This window comes from Rana temporaria, chromosome 3 (genome assembly GCF_905171775.1).
Source record: "Rana temporaria chromosome 3, aRanTem1.1, whole genome shotgun sequence".
In the NCBI taxonomy this organism is placed as follows: domain Eukaryota; kingdom Metazoa; phylum Chordata; class Amphibia; order Anura; family Ranidae; genus Rana; species Rana temporaria.
Window position 1 is genome coordinate 114886737 of NC_053491.1, and position 21370 is coordinate 114908106.

Sequence of the window (21370 nt, forward strand, 5' to 3'; positions counted from 1 at the left end):
GGATAACATGACACAATAAGGCAATCACTGTTCTAAAGGTGAATTCCAAATGACACTATCTTGTTTTGAGACAATACAAAAGTTACAGTGTTTGAATATACGATATATGGGACGAAAGATAAATACCAATAATCAACATGGTCTTTTTGTCTGCAGATGTAAAACTGGACTACTCTCTTCCCTCCATCCTGATCTTTTAACTATGAGGTTGCTATAGGTTTGGCTAGCTCTATATTTAAACATACAAGCTAGTACGTGGAAAATATAAGTACCGTATTTATTCGAGTATAACGCGCACACGTGTATAACGCGCACCCCTAATTTTCGATAAAAAATCGGTATAAAATCATTGTAATTGCCAAAAATCATTTATTGACAATGTATTGACCCCTGTATATCCAGCCATGTCCCCTGTATATCCAGCCATGTCCCCTGTATGTCCAGCCATGTCCCCTGTATAACCAGCCATGTCCCCTGTATAACCAGCCATGTCCCCTGTATGTCCAGCCATGTCCCCGTATGTCCAGCCATGTCCCCTGTATGTCCAGCCATGTCCCCCGTATGTCCAGCCATGTCCCCTGTATGTCCAGCCATGTCCCCCGTATGTCCAGTCATGTCCCCTGTATGTGCAGCCATGTCCCCTGTATGTCCAGCCATGTCCCCCGTATGTGCAGCCATGTCCCCTGTATATGCAGCCACCTACTGTTAATCACCGCGGCGCGGGAACATTACAGACAGCGTTAGTTTGAACAGCTGTTTTCCCTGCCACGCATAGACACTCCCCCTTGCTCGCGATTGGACAGATCCGTCCAAGGGGGAGTGTCTACGCGCGGCGGGGAAAACAGCTATTCAAACGAAAGCTGTCTGTAATGTTCCCCGCGCCGCGGTGATTAACGTTGTAGCGGCGTTGGTGGCTTCGGTGGCGGCGGCGGTAGCGGCGGTGGCGGGGGGGGGGGCAAGGTGATACAAAAGGCTAGGTTTAAAGTGGAACGCCACTGCCACCCCACCCCAGTCCTCGTGTATAACGTGCACCCAAACTTTGATTTTTTTTTGGGGTATAAAATTTTGCGCGTTATACTCGAATAAATACGGTAATGATAATAGTAATAACAATAATAGTTTTTAAGTTAAAGTCCCATAGCTGTTCTTCAGAATTAATGCATAGTTACCTTATAAAAGGCCATGCTTATTTGTTTAAAGTGTACAAAGTGCCTTACCTGCAAAAATACTGCATGTAATTTTGTTCAGTCTAGATTTTCACATCAGACAGCACTGTCAGGTTCTGATACCCAACTGACATTGTGGCAGGGAAAGTGGTATTAAACCCAAAACTGTAATATATTGCAGCTTACCAATCATTGGACCAATCAATTATTCAATTGGATGTGGTGGCTGCATTACATTTAATTTTTTCCCCTCTGTTTTTAACTGGTGATCTAACCAGTAACACACCCCGTGTATTAGAGTGCCCACACTCTGGATGAATGAGCACTTGGGGGCACCTTTGGATAGAAGCATTGTCAGTCTGGGGGGGAGGGGTTAGATGTACAAGCAGATTTAAATACACTAACAAATTTAAGCCAAACTCTGGTTAATACTTTATAAGCAGTTACAGCCAAAAAAAAATCCCCCTTTTGGGGATTATATGCCGTATTTATCGGCGTATACCGCGCACTTTTTTGCCCTGAAAATCAGGGCAAAATCGTGGGTGCGCGATATACCCGCTTTCCCGCGCCGAGTTTGAATACTGCGCCGGCATATACCAAGCGCAGTACACTCGTGTATAGTCGGGCAGTCTCGGCTCCTCTCGCGCTGACGTCCTGGACGTACAGGACGTGAGCGCGAGTGTAGCCGAGACTGCCCGACTATACACGAGTGTACTGTGCTCGGTATATGCGGGCGCAGTATTCAAACTCGGCGCGGGAAAGCAGGAAACGAGCGGGGAGGATGCCGCAGAAGGATGCCGGACCCGACGAAGAGGACACCTGAAGCCGCAGACGGACGCTGGACCCGACGAGGCCGCCGATGGACGCCGCGCAAGACACCAAACTGTAAGTACAAAAATCTTTTTTCCACAGGAATTTCGGGGCAACTTTAGGGGTGCGCGCTATACGCGGGAGCGCGCTATACCCCAATAAATACAGTAAATAAATGTGTTTTTAGTTTATTATAGTAACTTTAATCAACACTGTAAATTTGTTGGGGTCATACAGAGAAACTGTGGCATGACCTCAAGAAAGCGATTCACACCAGACATCCCAAGAATATTGCTGAACTGAAACAGTTCTGTAAAGAGGAATGGTTAAGAATTACTCCTGACCGTTGTGCACGTCTGATCTGCAACTACATGTGGACAAAAAAGTGTAGCGCTCTGATACAAAAAAGGTATGACAATAAAATCAAAACCATGCGTGGTCAATATGCAACAATGTGAAATGCACATGTATATGAGGACACAGATGTCATAACGTAAATATAAAAGTCCAAAGTGAACCAAGTGATGAGTGAATGACACAAAGTTCAAAATTGAAGAATCAATGGAAGTGAGATGGAATCTTCCAGAGATAAAATAAATGGATATAAGTGAATTTCCAAGTGAAGAAATATCCCATCACCAGTGTGAATGCAGGCTTACCGGAACGTGTGGACTCTGCGAAATGTATATTTCCAGAGTCAATCAGGCTTGGTATAAACTGGAAACCACGGTGTGGAGTTACTTCAGGAAGGGGTCAGCGAATGATCTTAGTACAATAACCTGGGGAGAAGCTGGAAGGTCTCTCGCTCAGGGAATGCAGGAGATGGTCATCCGTGTTTAACCACTTGAGATCCGCGCTATAGACAAAATACGTCCGCAGCGCGGCTCTCAAGTGCCAAGTGGCCGTTTAAACACGGCCTTTTATGTGCATTACCCGCGGCGGGTAAAAACTGTCCCGGCGCATCGCCGAAGACCCGATGCGTGTACCTGGCGGCCGCGATGTCCGCCGGGTACACGCGATCGTCGGTGACACGGCAGGTGACAGTAGGGACGTGGAGCTCTGACGTGGAGCTCTGCGTGGAGTCCTGTCAGGGAGAGAGGAGACCGATCTGTGTCTCTTGTACATAGAGACACAGCATCGGTCACCTCCCCCAGTCACCCCCCCTCCCCCCACACAGTTATAACACACCCAGGCTACACAGTTAACCCCTTCCTCACCCCCTAGTGTTAACCCCTTCACTGCCAGTCACATTTATACAGTAATTCGTGCATTTTTATAGCACTGATCGCTGTATAAATGTGAATGGCGCCAAATTTGTGTCAAAAGTACGTCCGCCGCAATATCCCAGTCCCAATAAAAATCGCAGATCGCCGCCATTACTAGTAAAAAAAAAAATAATAAAAAAAATCATAATTCTGTCCCCCATTTTGTAGGCGCTATAACTTTTGCGCAAACCAGTCGCTTATTGCGATTTTTTTTTTTTTTTACAAAAATACGTCGAAAAATACGTATCGGCCTTAACTGAGAAAAAAAAGAGTTTTTTAAAAAAAAAAATTGGGATATTTATTATAGCAACAAGTAAAAAAAATATATATATTTTTTTAATTGTCGCTCTTTTTTTGTTTATAGCGCAAAAAATAAAAACCGCAGAGGTGATCAAATACCACCAAAAGAAAGCTCTATTTGTGGGGAAAAAAGGACGCCAATTTTGTTTGGGAGCCACGTCGCACGACCGCGCAATTGTCAGTTAAAGCGACGCAGTGCCGGACGCTGAGATTTCGCCTGGGAACGAAGGGGGTTTATGTGCCCAGTAAGCAAGTGGCTAAAGGTCACATGTAAACGTGGAAAAGAGAAGAGGGGACGCCATAGTGTAACACCGTAAAAAATCAATAAATGTTTAATTAAAGGTTGCACTTACATATCAGATGAGAATACAGCGCATTTCAATATAGTGATGGCAACATTGGAGTCATCCCTGACGCGTTTCGTGTAACCACACGTTGTCAAAAGGCTGAGCGAGAGACCTTCCAGCTTCTCCCCAGGTTATTGTACTAAGATCATTCGCTGACCCCTTCCTGAAGTAACACCACATCGTGGTTTCCAGTTTATACCAAGCCTGATTGACTCTGGAAATATACATTTCGCAGAGTCCACACGTTCCGGTAAGCCTGCATTCACACTGGTGATGGGATATTTCTTCACTTGGAAATTCACTTATATCCATTTATTTTATCTCTGGAAGATTCCATCTCACTTCCATTGATTTCATTTTGAACTTTGTGTCATTCACTCATCACTTGGTTCACTTTGGACTTTTATATTTACGTTATGACATCTGTGTCCTCATATACATGTGCATTTCACATTGTTGCATATTGACCACGCATGGTTTTGATTTTATTGTCATACCTTTTTTGTATCAGAGCGCTACACTTTTTTGTCCACATTTTGTTTTTTGCTTCTTGTTTTTCAGTAGCTGTGTATAGCAGCTTGATACATGCACACTTAGCAGCGCAGTAATTCACACCATACTGATCTGCAACTACAGGAAACGTTTGGTTGAAGTTATTGCTGCCAAAGGAGGTTCAACCAGTTATTAAATCCAAGGGTTCACATACTTTTTCCACCTGCACTGTGAATGTTTACATGGCGTGTTCAATAAAAACATGGTAACATTTAATTATGTGTGTGTTATTAGTTTAAGCAGACTGATTGTCTATTGTTGTGACTTAGATGAAGATCAGATCACATTTTATGACCAATTTGTGCAGAAATCCATATCATTCCAAAAGGGTTCACATACTTTTTCTTGCAATTGTATAACCAGCTGCTATGGTTATTACTGATCCCTTTGGACTAGTGGACTCCCAGATGCTGGCTCTCAGTGAGATCTCCTCTCAGTGGGTCCTCACATCCAAATCCGAATCAGGCATATAGATTGAATGAAAAGAAGGAAGGCCCTCATAGTGAATCCGTAAAATGTACAAGTTTTTATTAACCACTTGCTTACTGGGCACTTAAACCCCCTTTCTGCCCAGACCAATTTTCAGCTTTCAGCGTTGCCACACTTTGAATGACAATTGCGCGGTCATATAACACTGTACCCAAATTACATTTTTATATATTTTTTCCCACAAATAGAGCTTTCTTTTTGTGGTAATTATTCACTGCTGTGTTTTTAATTTTTTGTTTAAAAAAAAAGAGAGAAATTACCAACAATTTAGAAAAAACAGCTCAATCACAGACAAAAGACACAGATCCAATCTGAATGGCTCTGTGCCTTGTGATCACTGTGATTGGCAATCACAACCACAGCAATCAAAAAATGTAAACAAAGTTTGTGTTTACATCTGAGAGCCTGCCCCTTTCTCTTCAGCCACTGTGGCCCCCCTCCCCCTCAAACACACACACACACACATACACACACAATTATGTTGCTTTCTCTTCCTTCTCTACAGTGTGTTCCTGTGATTAAAACTGCTCCCACTGACCAGCAATGGTTTCCACAATGAACAGCAAGGTGGGGGGCACACACGCTTACCACTACTAAGAAGAAAGAGGGTATATAGTTGGCACACTGATCATAAATTCATGGTGGAAAACGCCATTGAGCACACACCATTACCACCAAAATACAAAAGTGGTATTCACCACAGACCACCACCATAAGGGAGTGCTAACTTCTCTGTGGATTGAATAGTCCTTACCTCTGCACTCTGACTGCTGTATTTTATGTTGTGTCCTAAACTAAGCAATTTTGGGGGCATTATAGAGCTTCAGGTAATGCATTACATCAATTATTTTTATACAGTATATACTTTTTTTTATTTATGTAATAAAATATTAAAAACCAAATGGTTATTTAATACTGCCAAAAAGAAAGGTATATCTGTCCCATAAAATTATTTAAAATGTATTTATGTATAATGTTGCATAGTCTGAGTAAATGTCAGTCAAACTATCACAGCATAGAAAATTGGCCTGTAATGAAGGGCTATATTGCAGGCTAGTTATGGGTAACCTCCACATATGAAAAAAGTTGTTTATTGGAAGAGCTGTAAAGATATGAAGTAGTACTCAAAGTTTTTTCCAGCTGATTTAGGAGAATGCTTCTTAACAAGTTTGGATGTCTTTTAAATGCACAAAATATAAATGGAAACCAGTATGTATAAGGCTGGTCATATACTGATTCCTGAGGAACTGGCAGAAACTCACTCAGTGGGTGGCCCTGACAGCAGCTTCCCATCCCACATCCCTCTATTGAACGGTCACTAGGCACAGCAGGAGATTGTCCATCTACACTTTATACCATGGATGGAAGAATTTGTCTTTTTTTTTCATGCAGCCTGTAGGCTGCATGAAAAAAAATTGTGCATGGCCAGCTTTAGAAACAACAGCGTAGAATGCTGATCCTGATAATTCTCCAATTGCTTTTGGGGATCAAGAAGACATGTTTTTCTGTTAGAGCAAATTGAACCATGCTTTAGGACAGGGATATGCAATTAGCGGACCTCCAGCTGTTGCAAAACTACAAGTCCCATCATGCCTCTGCCTCTGGGTGTCATGCTTGTGGCTATCAGAGTCTTGCTATGCCTCATGGGAATTGTAGTTCTGCAACAGCTGAAGGTCCGCTAATTGCATATCTCTGCTTTAGGATCAAATTGAGCCATCATCTTGATCAACTGCAGGTTTATTATTCTCTTCTGAAAATTCTAATTAGCCGTCATGCTGATCTGCTGGTCTCTGTGCTTTCTGGGTCACTAAAGAGGAACACAAATACAGATCTGGAGTTTTTATTTTATTTACTGCAAACTTATGCCTTGTACACGTGACTGTTTTTCCTGTCGGAATAAACTCAGATGGTTTTTCCGACGGAATTCCGCTCAAGCTGTTTTGCATACACACACCAAATTCCGACCGTCAAGAATGTGGTGACATACAACACTACGATGAGACGAGAAAAATTAAGTTCAATGCTTTCGAGCATGTGTTGACTTGACTCTGAGCATGTATGGTTTTTAGTCCGTCGGAATTGCATCCAGATGAATGGTAATTCCGAAATGTTTTCATCGGAAAAATTGAGAACATGTTCTCTATCTAATTCCATCAGAATAAATCCAATGGGGCATACACACGGACGGAATATTTGATGAAAAGCTTCCGTCTGACTTTTTCCAACGGAAATTCCGCTCGTGTTTGTTGGCTGACAAAGTTTTGCAGTCTCTATGCAGACCAATGGAAATCTGATAGTGGCCCAGATTCAAGAAGCAATTGCGCCTGTGTAACCATAGGTTACACAGCGCAATTGCTTACTTGCTCCAGCGTTACGAATGCTCCTGATTCAGGAACATCGTAACGCCGACTGCAGCCTAAAATCTGCGTGGCATAAGGCTCTTATGCCACGCATATTTTAGGCTGCATTCTTGCGATGACCGCTAGGGGGCGCTCCCATTGTGTTCAGTGTATAGTATGCAAATTGCATACTAACACCGATTCACAATGTTGCGCGAGCCCTGCGTACGCAAGTTACGTTGTTTCCGTACGGCGTGTTTAGCATTGGCTGCCCCTACTATTAGAAGGGGCAGCCTTACGCTAAAGTATACCCGTCGTTCCCGCGTCGTGAAATTTGAATTTCACGTCGTTTGCGTAAGTGATTCGTGAATGGCGCTGGACGCCATTCACGTTCACTTGGAAGCAAATGACGTCCTAGCGACGTCATTTGCCGCAATGCATGTCGGGAAAGTTTCCCGACGGAGCATGCTCTCTACGCTCGGCGCGGGAGCGCGCCTAATTTAAATGATTCCCGCCCCCTACGGGATCATTTACATTAGGCGCTCTTACGCAGGGCAAGTTTACACAGCGCACACGCAATTTACGGAGCTACTGCTCCGTGAATCGCGGGTAGCGCAGTAAATTTGCGGGGGTGCAGGGCAAAAACGTTGCCCTGCGCCTCCGCAAGAAAGGGGCAAATCTACCTGAATTCGGGCCAGTGTGTACGAGGCTTAAGAATTCGGTCAACAGCAGGAGCCCCTTATATTTAGTACAGAAAACCATCATCAGTTTAATACACAATAAAAAAGATACAATTTGAATTTTGTCGTGATAGTGAGAATACACAAATAGTAACAGTCTGTATAAACTACATAAAGTAATAATAAAAAAAAAAATATCGCCTGCCTCACTCCCTATTTTTAAAACAAAATGCTAAAAATTTTGAATGCTGTCCATAGTGCCTTCAGCACTATGGACAGCACAACACATACTATAATACGAACAGCAAATCAGTAGGTGATGCTCCTTTGTTTACATACATTTGATGCAAAAAATGTGGATGGTAAATCAGGTACAAACAAGGAAGCAGCCCACCCAAAAAAAAGTGTGATAGCATAATGGTGAAATCCTTTTGCACTGTTCAGTAAAATCTGGACTCACTCTTGTAAATCTGCTGTATAGCCCCTCTTATAATCAGTGCATATACTTCTGCCGAAGTATGATTTTATTAGCAGAAATATCTTCTCACCCTCAAGGATACATGTCTTCAATAAATGCTTGACAACACCATAATTTGTATATTTATGTTAATTAAAGCATGGGCTTTGTTCCATAGCCTGCAGTGTTCTAAGCATTTATGAGTGAAAGAGTGAAAGTGATTTGCTCCTCGTTAGGGGTCTGCCAGTGCTGTAAGAAGACAGCAGCAGTCACAGACAGCTGACTTGCATCAACACTCATGTTCAACAGGTATAACAATATTCCTATCAACAACGTTCATCATATTACATATGCATACAGTTTACTCTAATTTGATTATCAAGTTGGTTGATTTCATTTAAAAAAATAAGAATTGCAGTTATAATCAGATTATGCCCTGCTCAGTCAGACCATAATGGAAACGGATGTCACATATGTGAAATCTGTGTACATTCCAAATTCCAAAAAGGCCAACCATGTAAACCTTAAGGGTGGCCAGATGTAAGCAGACTGGCATCCACCACTATCTGCCCACATTCAGTCAGGTCAGTGAAAAGATCCTGGACACAAACTTTTTCTGTTTGTTACAACAAACATAAACACACTTGGATGTGGGCTAAAATAAGCAGATACACGTCTGCTTTCATTATCAATAGGGATAAATTAAAGTTCAATTTGATTTATGAAATTAAACGTCAGAAAATGGACTCACAGAATGTCTGTGAAAGGGGCCTTATGTGGACCACCCATGGTGTGTATCTAAAGCCAACACTTATTTTTTTCCAAAAACGCTAGTGGTTCTAATGGTTATAACCTATTTCCTGTTCTTATCTCCTCACTGATGAGATTCATCATCTCCATTTTCCATGGTGACCACTGTCACCAGGACAGAAGGTAGAGAGAAATACAAACTCACTGGAACTGGAGGTGAGGGCAAATCATTCAGTAGGAACACCGATTTTGATAAAAAATGTCTATTTGAGAAAAATAAGCACACATTTCTAATAGGAGCAAAATGTATTATTCAGGAAAATGTATAATATGAATTTCAAGTTCATATACATTTAGACATGGTAATTTCCTGAGAATATAAAAGGGAAAAGACTCTTCTTTTGTCACCTTTCAAATCCTTGTCCTTAAATGATCGAATGCATGATAGAATTCACAAACCCAGTTCTAATGTTCTAATTCTAACTTCTAATGACATACAGTACATATTGTACATGTTTTTAAACAATTTTAAAATTAAGTTTAATCTGCTTTTTTTCCTTTCTTGGTTCTTCCTCCTTTTCCCCTTCATTAACATGCTAATTAATTTTTAAATAAAGTATTTTTTTTTCATTTTAGAGCCAGTGATGTCATCACTGGGTCTCTGTACTTTTCTATACCTTGCAGGCAGATCATTGCTGGTGGGAGGAGATGGCAGGGTGCTTGACATAGCTCCCTGAAAACATCACAGCGCCGTTCCTCAGTGATTCTCTCAAAAGCCTTCAGGCCTGATGCAAACAGTGGTCTGACTCTTGGGTGGAGTTAAATTATTAAAAGTCTTTGATGGGTGGATGTGAGGCTGGAGGACTGGACATTCCTAATGATAACCATACATTCTTAAATGATTCATTTCTGATCGATCTCTTTTGATAGGAATTTTTGATCTATAGTCAACAACTCATTTGATTACGGTAGGTTATCAATCACATCTTTGTTTCATGTTATCTGATCAATTGAAATATGATCGTATTCATGAACAAAGTATCTCAGTGCTGCCAACTAATACAAGTCTATCAATATTATTTCTGCCGTGGCCAATCGAATGCAATCAAAACTGAGTCTAAATCAATGGGAAAGGAAGTTATGGCTAGTAAATTGCTTGTTGATTTGATTGTTTTTATCCAATCACATCAATGAGATAAAAAAGAAAATCAAAGCAGGCCTATGTCTTTTTCATGCTCTCCCAATTGCGATGGACAACCCTTTCTGAAGATGCTTCAAAGAGAATTCATCCAATTTGTTTGGGTCCAATCACATTCTCGTTTGTCCTACACCTACCTTACCATGCCCAAATTGCATGCTGGCATAGTTCTATAGCTCTCCCCAATCCTTTTTAATACTACCAGGCAATAGCCTTTTTTAGAAACTTTAAGTATATACAAGTATATACAATGGATAGCATTAGAAAGAATGATTTTTTTTTTTACCTTGGGTCAAACTGGAATTTATCACAGACCTCAACAGCCATCCCACTATAAGCCTAACTCCCTGTATTCTAATGCTAGGGCAGTGGCTATTAGGTTATAGTTCTTAAATTTCTCTGGAGTTGGGCAACCCAGAATTTTCACTTGGTCTTGCGGACCAATGTTTCAAACAACTTCTTAGGATAGGTACCTATACTCTCAGAAAAATTCCTTTGTGAACCATGGAGTTTACAACAATTAACACATTATCCTTTGGTGTTAAAAGGGGAACTTTCTCTCGATTGGAAATGTCTTTTGAAGAATTATGCTTTGATTTTGGTGCTCTCCTCACACACAATATTGGCTGTGTACAAATTTTGATTCATCCATCTTATGCCATGTATACACGATCGGAAATTCCGACAAGAAAACCGTGGATTTTTTTCTGACGGAATGTTGGCTCAAACTTGTGTTGCATACACACGGTCACCCAAATCTTGTCGGAAATTTCGACTGTCAAGAACACGGTGACGTACATGACGTATGACGAGCTAAGATCAATGACGTTCAATAGGCAGTTTGGATCTTCTGCTTGATTCTGAGCATGAAAGGAAAAGAGAGGTTCGGGTACATATGGTTCCATTGGATGATGTTCACTTGTTCTCAAGAATATGAAACGAGTTTGGCAGTTCATTCCACTCACTTTCCTCTATGGTAGCATGGAGTGAATTACCAGGACTCTCCCTTCTCTCTCCCCTACCCCCTTATTGTCAGGTCACCTGAGTCTAGGTCACCCCGTAGGTCTGGAGTGCACCACAAGGTAGTAAATCCTATGACTGCCTGCTGCGAATGGAGCTCTAGGTGATACAGGAGAGCAGGTACTCAATAGTACCCTCAACTAAAAAATCTTGCGAGATACCAATCCACTAACCTAAGGATCCAATAAAAACAACCCTAATGTGTGAGGAGGTGTCTTTATTACTTTCAGCTGCTAGCACCAGACACACTCATATAAACTTTGCTGAAAAAGATAAATAAAAAATCTGTGCCGCGCTGTTTATACCTTTGTGCAAATATCAATATCCAATGTGCCAATGCATAAAGTGCAAATACCAAATAAAAAAATATATAAAGTGACTGTGAATATACTGTTTGTATTATATATAGTTCTCTTTATGGCAACTGATATGTTATCAAAAGTGCAAATGCTAAACCAGACAAGTGTCTATGCACCCATATATAAATGTTTGAATATATTGAAAATATATAAAAAATAATGCACATCAAAGATCTTATACATTGTGCTGTGCACTCAACCGCAATACACAATCTATAATATAATTGCTATTTGAAGACACTTATGTAGTAATAAAAAAAGCATAAATAAATAATTGGATATAATTAATGTTAATATCATTGGTGTAAATATGCAAAAGTTTAGGAACCCCTGACAATTTCCATGATTATCGTTTATAAATATTTGGGTGTTTGGATCAGCAATTTCATTTTGATCTATCAAATAACTGAAGGTCACAGTAATATTTCAGTAGTGAAATGAGGTTTATTGGATTAACAGAAAATGAGCAATATGCATCAAAACTAAATTAGACAGGTGCATAAATTTGGGCACCCTTGTCATTTTGTTGATTTGAATACCTGTAACTACTTATCACTGATTATTTGGAACACACAATTGGTTTGGTGAGCTCATAGACAGGCGCATCCAATCATTAAAAAAAGGTATTTAAGGTGGCCAATTGCAAGTTGTTGTTCTCTTTGACTCTCCTCTGAAGAGTGGCAACATGGGGGCCTCAAAACAACTCTCAAATGACCTGAAAACAAAGATTGTTCTACATTATGGTTTAGGGGAAGGCTACAAAAAGTTATCGCAGAGATATAAGCTGTCAGTGTCCACTGTGAGGAACATAGTGAGGAAATAGAAGACCAAAGGCACAGTTCTTGTTAGGGCCAGAAGTGGCAGGCACATAAAATATTGGAGAGGCAAAGGCGAAGGATGGTGAGAACGGTCAAAAACAGCCCACGGACCACCTCCAAAGGCCTACAACATCAACTTGCTGCAGATGGTGTCACTGTGCATCCTTCAACAATTCAGCGCACTTTGGACAGGGAGAAGCTGTATGGGAGAGTGATGGGAAAGAAGTATTTTCTGCACAGACGCCCCAAACAGAGTCTCTTGAGGTATGCAAACGCACATTTGGACAAGTCAGCTTCATTTTTAAAATAAGGTGCTGCAAAAAATTGCAATGATATGCACCTGTCAAACAGGTATGAAAAAAATCGGTCTTTGGGTGTCGTTGGCACCTTCAAACTGTAACCCTGTAGAGGTACTCTTGATGAAAGCAAGAATTGGCCTTGCTGTCAAAAAATGTAATGATATGCACCTGTCAAACAGGTGCGTAAAAATCGTTATTTTTGGGGGGTGTTAATTGTGCCTATGAAACCTACACCAAAAAATTTTTTCCAGATGAAATCAACACCCACAATGCTAGGCAGCCTAAGTCCTGCAGAGATTCCACATCCCAAAAACACTTAATCAGCAAAATCGGCATCAGAGGCTTCATAGCTGCCGGTAATCCAGGACTGATCAATTTTGATAAATGTCAGATGGTCCCCGGAGTCCGTGGACAGATGTGTCAATAACAAAACCTTTAGCAGCACTGAATGCCCATACTGAAAGCACGCTGGATGCAGGGCAGTCCAGCAGCTCAATTGCATACTGGGCAAGTTCTGTCCAGTGGTCTATTCTTATGACCCAGTAAGCCAGTGGATCATTGACTGGAAAGCTCTTCATCTCTGTTTTCGCCCCTGGAAAATCATCCACAATGTGATGCAAATGCTGCCAATTGAATGTAGAAGCTGACAGCCCTGGGCAGCAAGGACTAAAAAAATTGCGAAATGCATCACTAAGACAGCCGCCTTTTCCACCGCTCCTCTCTTGACCGACAGAAGCCTCAAAAAGACATTTTCCACGACACTGTAGGGAAAAGCCTTAGGCCCCGTACACACGACCGAACATGTCTGCTGAAACTGGTCCGCGGACCAGTTTCAGCAGACATGTTCGGTCGTGTGTAGGCCAGAGCGGACAGGATTCCAGCGTACATTTGCCCGCCGGGCCTTTTTCCAGCGGGCAAATATTTCCAAACTTGTTTAGAAACAGCCCGCTGGAATCCTGTCCGCTCGGACATGTTCGGTCGTCTGTACAGACCTACCGTACATGTCCGAGCGTCCGCCATCCCTCGCATGCGTTGAATGACTTTGACGCTTGCGTGGAAGCATTGAACTGGCAGGGCCGCCCACGTCGCTGCGTCATCGTCGTGGCGACGGCGCGGCCACGCCCTGCGTATTGTTTACATGCGGATTTCTGTATGATGGTGAGTACAGCCATCATACAGAAATCCCCGGGCAGACATGTACGGTGAAAACGGTCCAGCGGACCGGTTTCATCGTACATGTTTGCTCGTCTGTACGCGGCCTTAGATAAACTCCTCTTTAAGGTGTCCTCAAGAGATTTAATTTTCTGCACTCTTTGTGGGGATGGTATGAGTTCTGAGACTTTACCCTTGTAATGGTGGTCAAGGAGGGTTGCCAACCAATAGCGATCCTTCTCCTTTACGACACGTATTCTTGGGTCCTTTTGCAGGCTTTGAAGTATGAGGGAACACATGCACAGCAAATTTGCGGAGGCATTAGAAACAGACTCCTCTGGGTCACTGAGGATTATGATATCCGGAACTGCCTCCTCCCAGCCACCTAATACTCTCAAGGCTTCTGCTGATGGAAAACCATCTCTTACTGTTTGGTTTGACATAGGTCTTCCTCTGCTTCAATACCTTCAAAACTGCCACAATTCTCCTCCTTCTCCTCCCTCTCTTGTTGTGTGTTCTGTGGCATAGGAACAATGGTGTCTGCATAAAGTGGGCCTTGAGAGGAAAGAAAGTCCTCCTCTTCCTCCTGCTGCTCTGCCCTGTCCATATTGCCATGCAGAGCCTTATCAGAGTCTGCAATGTAGCGAAAAGTCGACTAGCTGTAAGCCATAATCCTCAACATTAAAATAAATGCTTGAAATATATCAATCTGTGTATAATGCAGCTATATAAAATATATGAGTTTGTTTTTTAATTTAATTACTGAAATCAATTAACTTTTTGATGATATTCTAATTTTATGAGATGCACGTGTGTGTGTGTATATAAATATACAGTCATGCTCAAAATTGTTGGCACCCCAGGAATTTTTCCAGAAAATCAAGTATTTCTCACAGAAAAGTATTGCAGCAACACATGTTTTGCTATACACATGTTTATTCCCTTTGTGTGTCTTGGAACAAAACAAAAAAAGGGAGGAAAAAAAGCAAATTGGACATAATGTCACACAAAACTCCAAAAATGGGCTGCTCAAAATTCTTGGCACCCGTAACCTAATATTTGGTTGCACACCCTTTGAAAAAATAACTGAAATCAGTTGCTTCCTATAACCATCAATAAGCTTCTTACACCTCTCACCTGAAATTTTGGACCACTCTTCCTTTGCAAACTGCTCCAGGTCTCTCTTATTGGAAGGGCACCTTTTCCCAACAGTAATTTTAAGATCTCTCCACAGGTGTACAATGGGATTTAGATCTGGACTCATTGCTGGCCACTTTAGAACTCTTCAGCGCTTTGTTGCCATCCATTTCTGGGTGCTTTATGACGTATGTTTGGGGTCATTGTCATGCTGGAAGACCCAAGATCACGGACGTGAACCCAGCTTTCTGACACTGGGCTCTACAGTGCGACCCAAAATCCTTTGGTAATCCTCAGATTTCATGATGCCTTGCACACATTCAAGGCACCCAGTGCCAGAGGCATCAAAACAACCCCAAAACATCACTGAACCTCCACCATATTTCACTGTAGGTACTGTGTTCTTTTCTTTGTAGGCCTCATTCCGTTTTCGCTAAACCATAAAATGATGTGCTTTACCATAAAGCTCTATCCTGGTCTCATCTGTCCACAAGACGTTTTCCCAGAAGGATTTTGGCTTACTCAAGTACATTTTGGCAAACTGTAGACTTACTTTTTTTATGTCTCTGTGTCAACATTGAGGTCCTCCTGGGTCTCCTGCCATAGCGTTTAATTTCATTTAAATGTCGACGGAAAGTTGGCGCTGACACTGATGCTCCCTGAGCCTGCAGGACAGCTCGAATTTCTTTGTAACTTGTTTGGGGCTGCTTATCCACCATCCGGACTATCCTGCATTGCAATCTTTCATCAATTTTTCTCTTCCAACCACGCCCAGAGAGATTAGCTACAGTGCCATGGGTTGCAAACTTCTTGATAATGTTGCGCACTGTGGACAAAAGCAAATCTAGATCTCTGGAGATGGACTTGTAACCTTGAGATTGTTGATATTTTTCCACAATTTTGGTTCTCTAGTCCTCAGACAGTTCTCTTCTCCTCTTTTTGTTGTCCATGCTTAGTGTGGCACACACAGACACCCAATGCAAAGTGAACTTCTCTCCCTTTTATCTGCTTTCAGGTGTGATTTTTATATTGCCCACACCCGTTACTTGCCCCAGGTAAGTTTAAACGAGCATCTCATGCTTGAAACAATCTTATTTATCCACAATTTTGAAAGGGTGCCAAGATTTTTGAGCAACCCATTTTTGGAGTTTTATGTGACATTATGTCCAATTTGCTTTTTTTTCCTCCCTTTTCTTTGTTTTGTTCCAATACACACAAAGGGAATTAACATGTGTATAGCAAAACATGTGTTACTGCAATACTTTTCTGTGAGAAATACTTGATTTTCTGGAAAAATTCCTGGGGTGCCAACAATTTCGAGCATGTATATATACAGTGATGGGGTGATCATAAAAAAAAAAAAAAAACGGTGTGAATTTTTTTTTATAGGAATAAGAAGATTTGTTTATGAAATCTTATTAGGTTTTTACCATAATTTTGTGAATCAGGTAATGCGAGTGAAACTATGATTGCTTGGTTTCTATAGACACTGCTCACTTTTAGCTAGATTCAGGTAGAGTTAACTAACTCAGAATCTGCGCCGACCTATGTTTAAGTGTATTCTCAAACAGAGATATGCTTAAACATATCTAATAGCTAGATTCAGGTAGAGTTAGGTCAGCGTATCAGTAGATACGCCGACCTAACTCAGAATCTGCACCGACCTATGTTTAAGTGTATTCTCAAACAGAGATACGCTTAAACATATGTAAGATACGACGGCTTGCGCCGTCCTATCTTTGGTTGCAATATTTAGGCTGGCCGCTAGGTGGCGCTTCCATTGCGGTCGGCATAGAATATGTAAATCAGTAGATACGCCTATTTACGAACGTACGCCCGGCCGACGCAGTACAGATACGCCGTTCACGTAACGCTTTATCAGGCCTAAAGTTATTCCAACAAATAGTTGGAATAGTAATGTTAAAGTATGGCCACCGTTCCCGCTTCGAAATTCGAAAATTTTACGTCGTTTGCGTAAGTCGTCCGTGAATAGGGATTTACGTCATTTACGTCCACGTCGAAATCAATAGGCCCGTGCGGCGTACTTAGCCGTAATGCACACTGGGAAATGTAGGTGGACGGCGCATGTGTCGCTCCAAAAAAACGTCAAAAACGTAAGGTCAAGCCCCATTAACATAAAACACGCCCCCGCAGCTAAATTTGAATTAGGCGCCATTACGCCCGCCCGATTTACGCTACGCCGCCGTAACTTAGCAGGCAAGTACTTTGAGAATCATGTACTTGCCTAGCTAACTTACGGCGGCGTAGTGTAAACAAGCTACGCTACGCCGCCGCAAAGTTACGTCAAGCTTTGTGAATCTGGCTATTTGTTTCTATTTTTTTCATTAACCAGACAGGTATTTTATAACTAATTCATTTAATAATTTAGACAGATGCCACCAGTAAAGTATTTCAATTGATAGATTTCTCCTTTATACTGGAATTATGTACTGGAATTATGAATTTTCCCTTACATGCAGCTCCCATTACAAGGGCTACCAGAAAAAAACTGAAAGATTGAATCTCCATAGCAGGAACAGAGACAGCAATAGAAACATGACAGGGGCTCTAAACCTTACATATTCTACATAAACTGAAAAAAGTTTTGTAAGTGATAATTTAGAATAGCAGCAAAGTAGTAAATCATTGAAAGTCAAAACCCTTTATAATAGAGTCTATAAAAATATAAAATAATCGAATTGTGTTACGAGAGAATCCCTCAAATTGTACTACGTACTTTTTATTGCTTCCTTCAGTTTATTAGATGACTTGCAAATAATTTTAAACTCATGTGCTGCCCTCTAGTGGAGGAATGAGCATGTACCAAAAATTATTTTGCAATTAAAGGAGAAGCATGGCCAAATGGCTCTCTTGGCCATACTTTTGCTATAGGTCACAGGAGTGCTTTTTGTTCTGCACTCCTGTGACCTAGATCCAGCCAACAGCGGGCTTAAGTTTGTGTGGGCTGACATCACAGAGCTGGTCCGGGCTCTGCAAAGATCCTGACAATAATGGCGGGATCCGCCCAGATGCCTGACCGGAATTTGCTGCTGTTCTCTTAATATCAAATAACCTACTATGACAGGTTGTTGACCTAGCTGTATTATTTTAACTGTGGACAAAAATTAAGTTCAGGTACCCAGTTAAGCTTTCTGGTAGGATTTAAAAAAAATGATAAAATATAGCTGAACTGGTAAAACAGGTTGAAAACAGTTTACACATCTGTATTTCAACTGTGTATTTAGCTGCTTTATTATAGTTCTGGATTAAGCAACCTTTTTCATTGGAAATAAACGGCAAGCCTGCAATAAGATTGAAAAATCAGGCACCCTCCAATGCCTAATCTTAACTTCAGTTTCTTCTCATGCACCCCAGGACCCTGGAAACTCAAATTCAAATACTGACTTTGAAAAGCAAAGCTGAGGCCCAGTCTGCTTCATCTGGTAGCTAGGCAATGGTCCTTAAGTGTACTGGTTGGGTTTAATAACCTACAGATGTGAAAGACCAACCATCAAATTAAATAAAAGCTGATATTTTCCTATCAGAGCACCCTGAGTTTGGGAAATACCAGGGCGCTCAAGAAATCTTTTAAGAGATAAGTACAGAGACTGGAGGTTGCCTGTTTTTCTTTCCTGCTGCAGGTGTATACTTGGTTATAATGAAAAGGCTGCAGTAAATATATTTAAAGCGGAGTTCCGGCCACAATTTCACTTTTTAAATATAAATACCCCTGTAATACACAAGCTTAATGTATTCTAGTAAAGTTAGTCTGTAAACTAAGGTCCGTTTTGTTAGGTTGTTACAGCATTTAGACACTTTATAAAATAGAAATTGACTGGGGCCACCTTAAGTGTGGGCATCATGAAGCCAGACTGTATGACTTCCTGGATTTCAGCCTTGCAGATCTCGCACATGCTCAGTGCTGCACAAGCAATGTAATAGTTTTCAGATCAGGTTTCCGCACCTGTACTGTCCAAGTCACATGATTCTTCGAGACTGGGGAGTGCACAGACTCCTGGATAGTTACACCCACTACATTCCCAGGAGTCTGTGCGGTGAAGCTTAAGCACCTAGGTGCAGGAAGAGGGAAGATTAACTATTCTGCCTAGCAACAACACTTTGAAGGCATTTAAAAAAAAAAAAAATTCTTAAAGGACTAATGACATTTTTTTAAAACTACTGATGTAATGTTATATTTATGGGTGGAACTCCACTTTAAATTTAGAACTTTGTATCTGCTCAAACACCATACTAAAGATGGTGGCAGAACTCAGGTCAGAGATTCTTTAAATTATGCAATAATGCAGGGAAGCCCATTTTCTAAGATAGTATTGACTTTGGCTGTGCAGTAGGCTCATTAATTGTTATAGATAATGTTCTACTTTCCCTGAAGGGCACCAAACCTTTACATGACCTGGTCCTAATGATTTCTGGTTCTTTTCAATGACTCCTATAGGAGGCCATAACATCCCATGTGTGTCATATAAGTAGATTACAAGTGCATTAGCAAACCTCACTTGTACATATCACCTTTTACTGTAAGTAAACAGCTCAAGACAATTTACAATGCTATTGCAATGCTACAAATGATTTAGGACAATTAAGTCACAGACTGGATATTTAGATTGTATCACATTTATAAACAGCACTTTGCATTGTTATTTCTACTTCCTGAGATAGCTAAATTAACATATTAATTTCCTTGTTCTTGTAATGTATGAGAGGTATTCTTAGACACTGCGGGCTGAAACACTGATGTAAAAAAAACTGTCAGTACTCAGTATAAGATTTGAACATGGAGTTTGCATGTTTTCCCTGTACTTGTATGGGTTTACTCCATATTCTTCCAGTTTCCTCCCACACTCCAAAGGCATGCTGGTAGGTTGTCTCCTGTCTAAACTGGCCCTAGTACCTGTGTGTGAGATTGGGACCTTAGTGTGACGGGAGTCACGTTGGTCAGGGGGCTTAGGGAACCCAGCTTACCTTAGAGAGCTCTGGAAACTCCTTGTCCAGCTCCACCGGCCCCTCCTATGTGTGAGTCAAATTGTGTCTATTAGGGGCACAGGGTGACCAAGTACCCTAATCAGGTCTGCACTAACCAGACTCACTGTACAACCATACTGGACTCAGCATTTCCTTTTACCCCTGTTATCCTGGGTCTTATATGTGTGGTTTGTGTTGAAAGAATGAAGGGGCTCTTTCACTTGGAACAGTGATATTTCTGAACAATATCCCTCAAGAAATATATGAAGATAAATTCCACTTTTCATCTCAGACCATTGATAGATCGGTTTAGGTGGGGGGTTGTTATGTGTTTGTTAAGTGCCTGTATCCCATTGTTCTATTGTTTCTGTCTACCTTGAGAGCAGAGCATTATGGGATTTATATGTGTATGTGGATTAGATGCTAGAGGGGGGGGGGGGGGGTTCTCCAGAAGCCCCTCCTAAAGATGGTCTACTGGAAAGTTGATTACACCTGTGTGTCATGTTACTGGAGGAGGTAAAGTTTACCCCGCCATGTGTCATTATGCAAAGAAGGGGGGTTGTCCCCTGAGTGTATATCTCTTTGTGCCTGTGTTTGAATAAACAGTCTAAGCCTGCATTCACATTGTAACGCCGCGTACGCTGCGTATTTTGCCGCGATTAGTTTACTTTTTTTTTTTCTACAAAGAATTAACATTGATGTCTATGGCCGAACGCCAATGCCGCCTGAAAAAAAGGGTCCGGGACTTGTTTTCAGGCGGCAGGCGTACGGCGTTTATGAGATGTGAACCATCTCATAGACATCAATGAAAATTCTCCCCTCCAGCGGCACGAGCGTCGCCTAGGTGTGAATGGAGTGTTATGCTTCTTACCACCCTACACTGATGTCTCAACAAGTGACTGGGTGGGCTAAGTGATCTTGGATTGTGCTGGTACCGGACAAGGGAAGCTTATACAGTACACATACTCCTCTTGAGTACGGGGGACCTTCACACTTAGATTGTAAGCCCATTGGGGGCAGGGACTGAAATTAATGTACAGTATGTAAAGCTCTGCGTAAATTGTAAAAAATAAAATATTATATATATATATATATATATATATATATATATATATAAGCTTTCATAAATAATAATGTGGTAATAATAATAATGTGAAAGAGGAAATAGAGAAAGAGGAAGTTGCACAGAACAGGCTTCAGAATGTTGACTTGCAGTTACCTCATGAGATGCTCTCTTGATTCTGCCTGC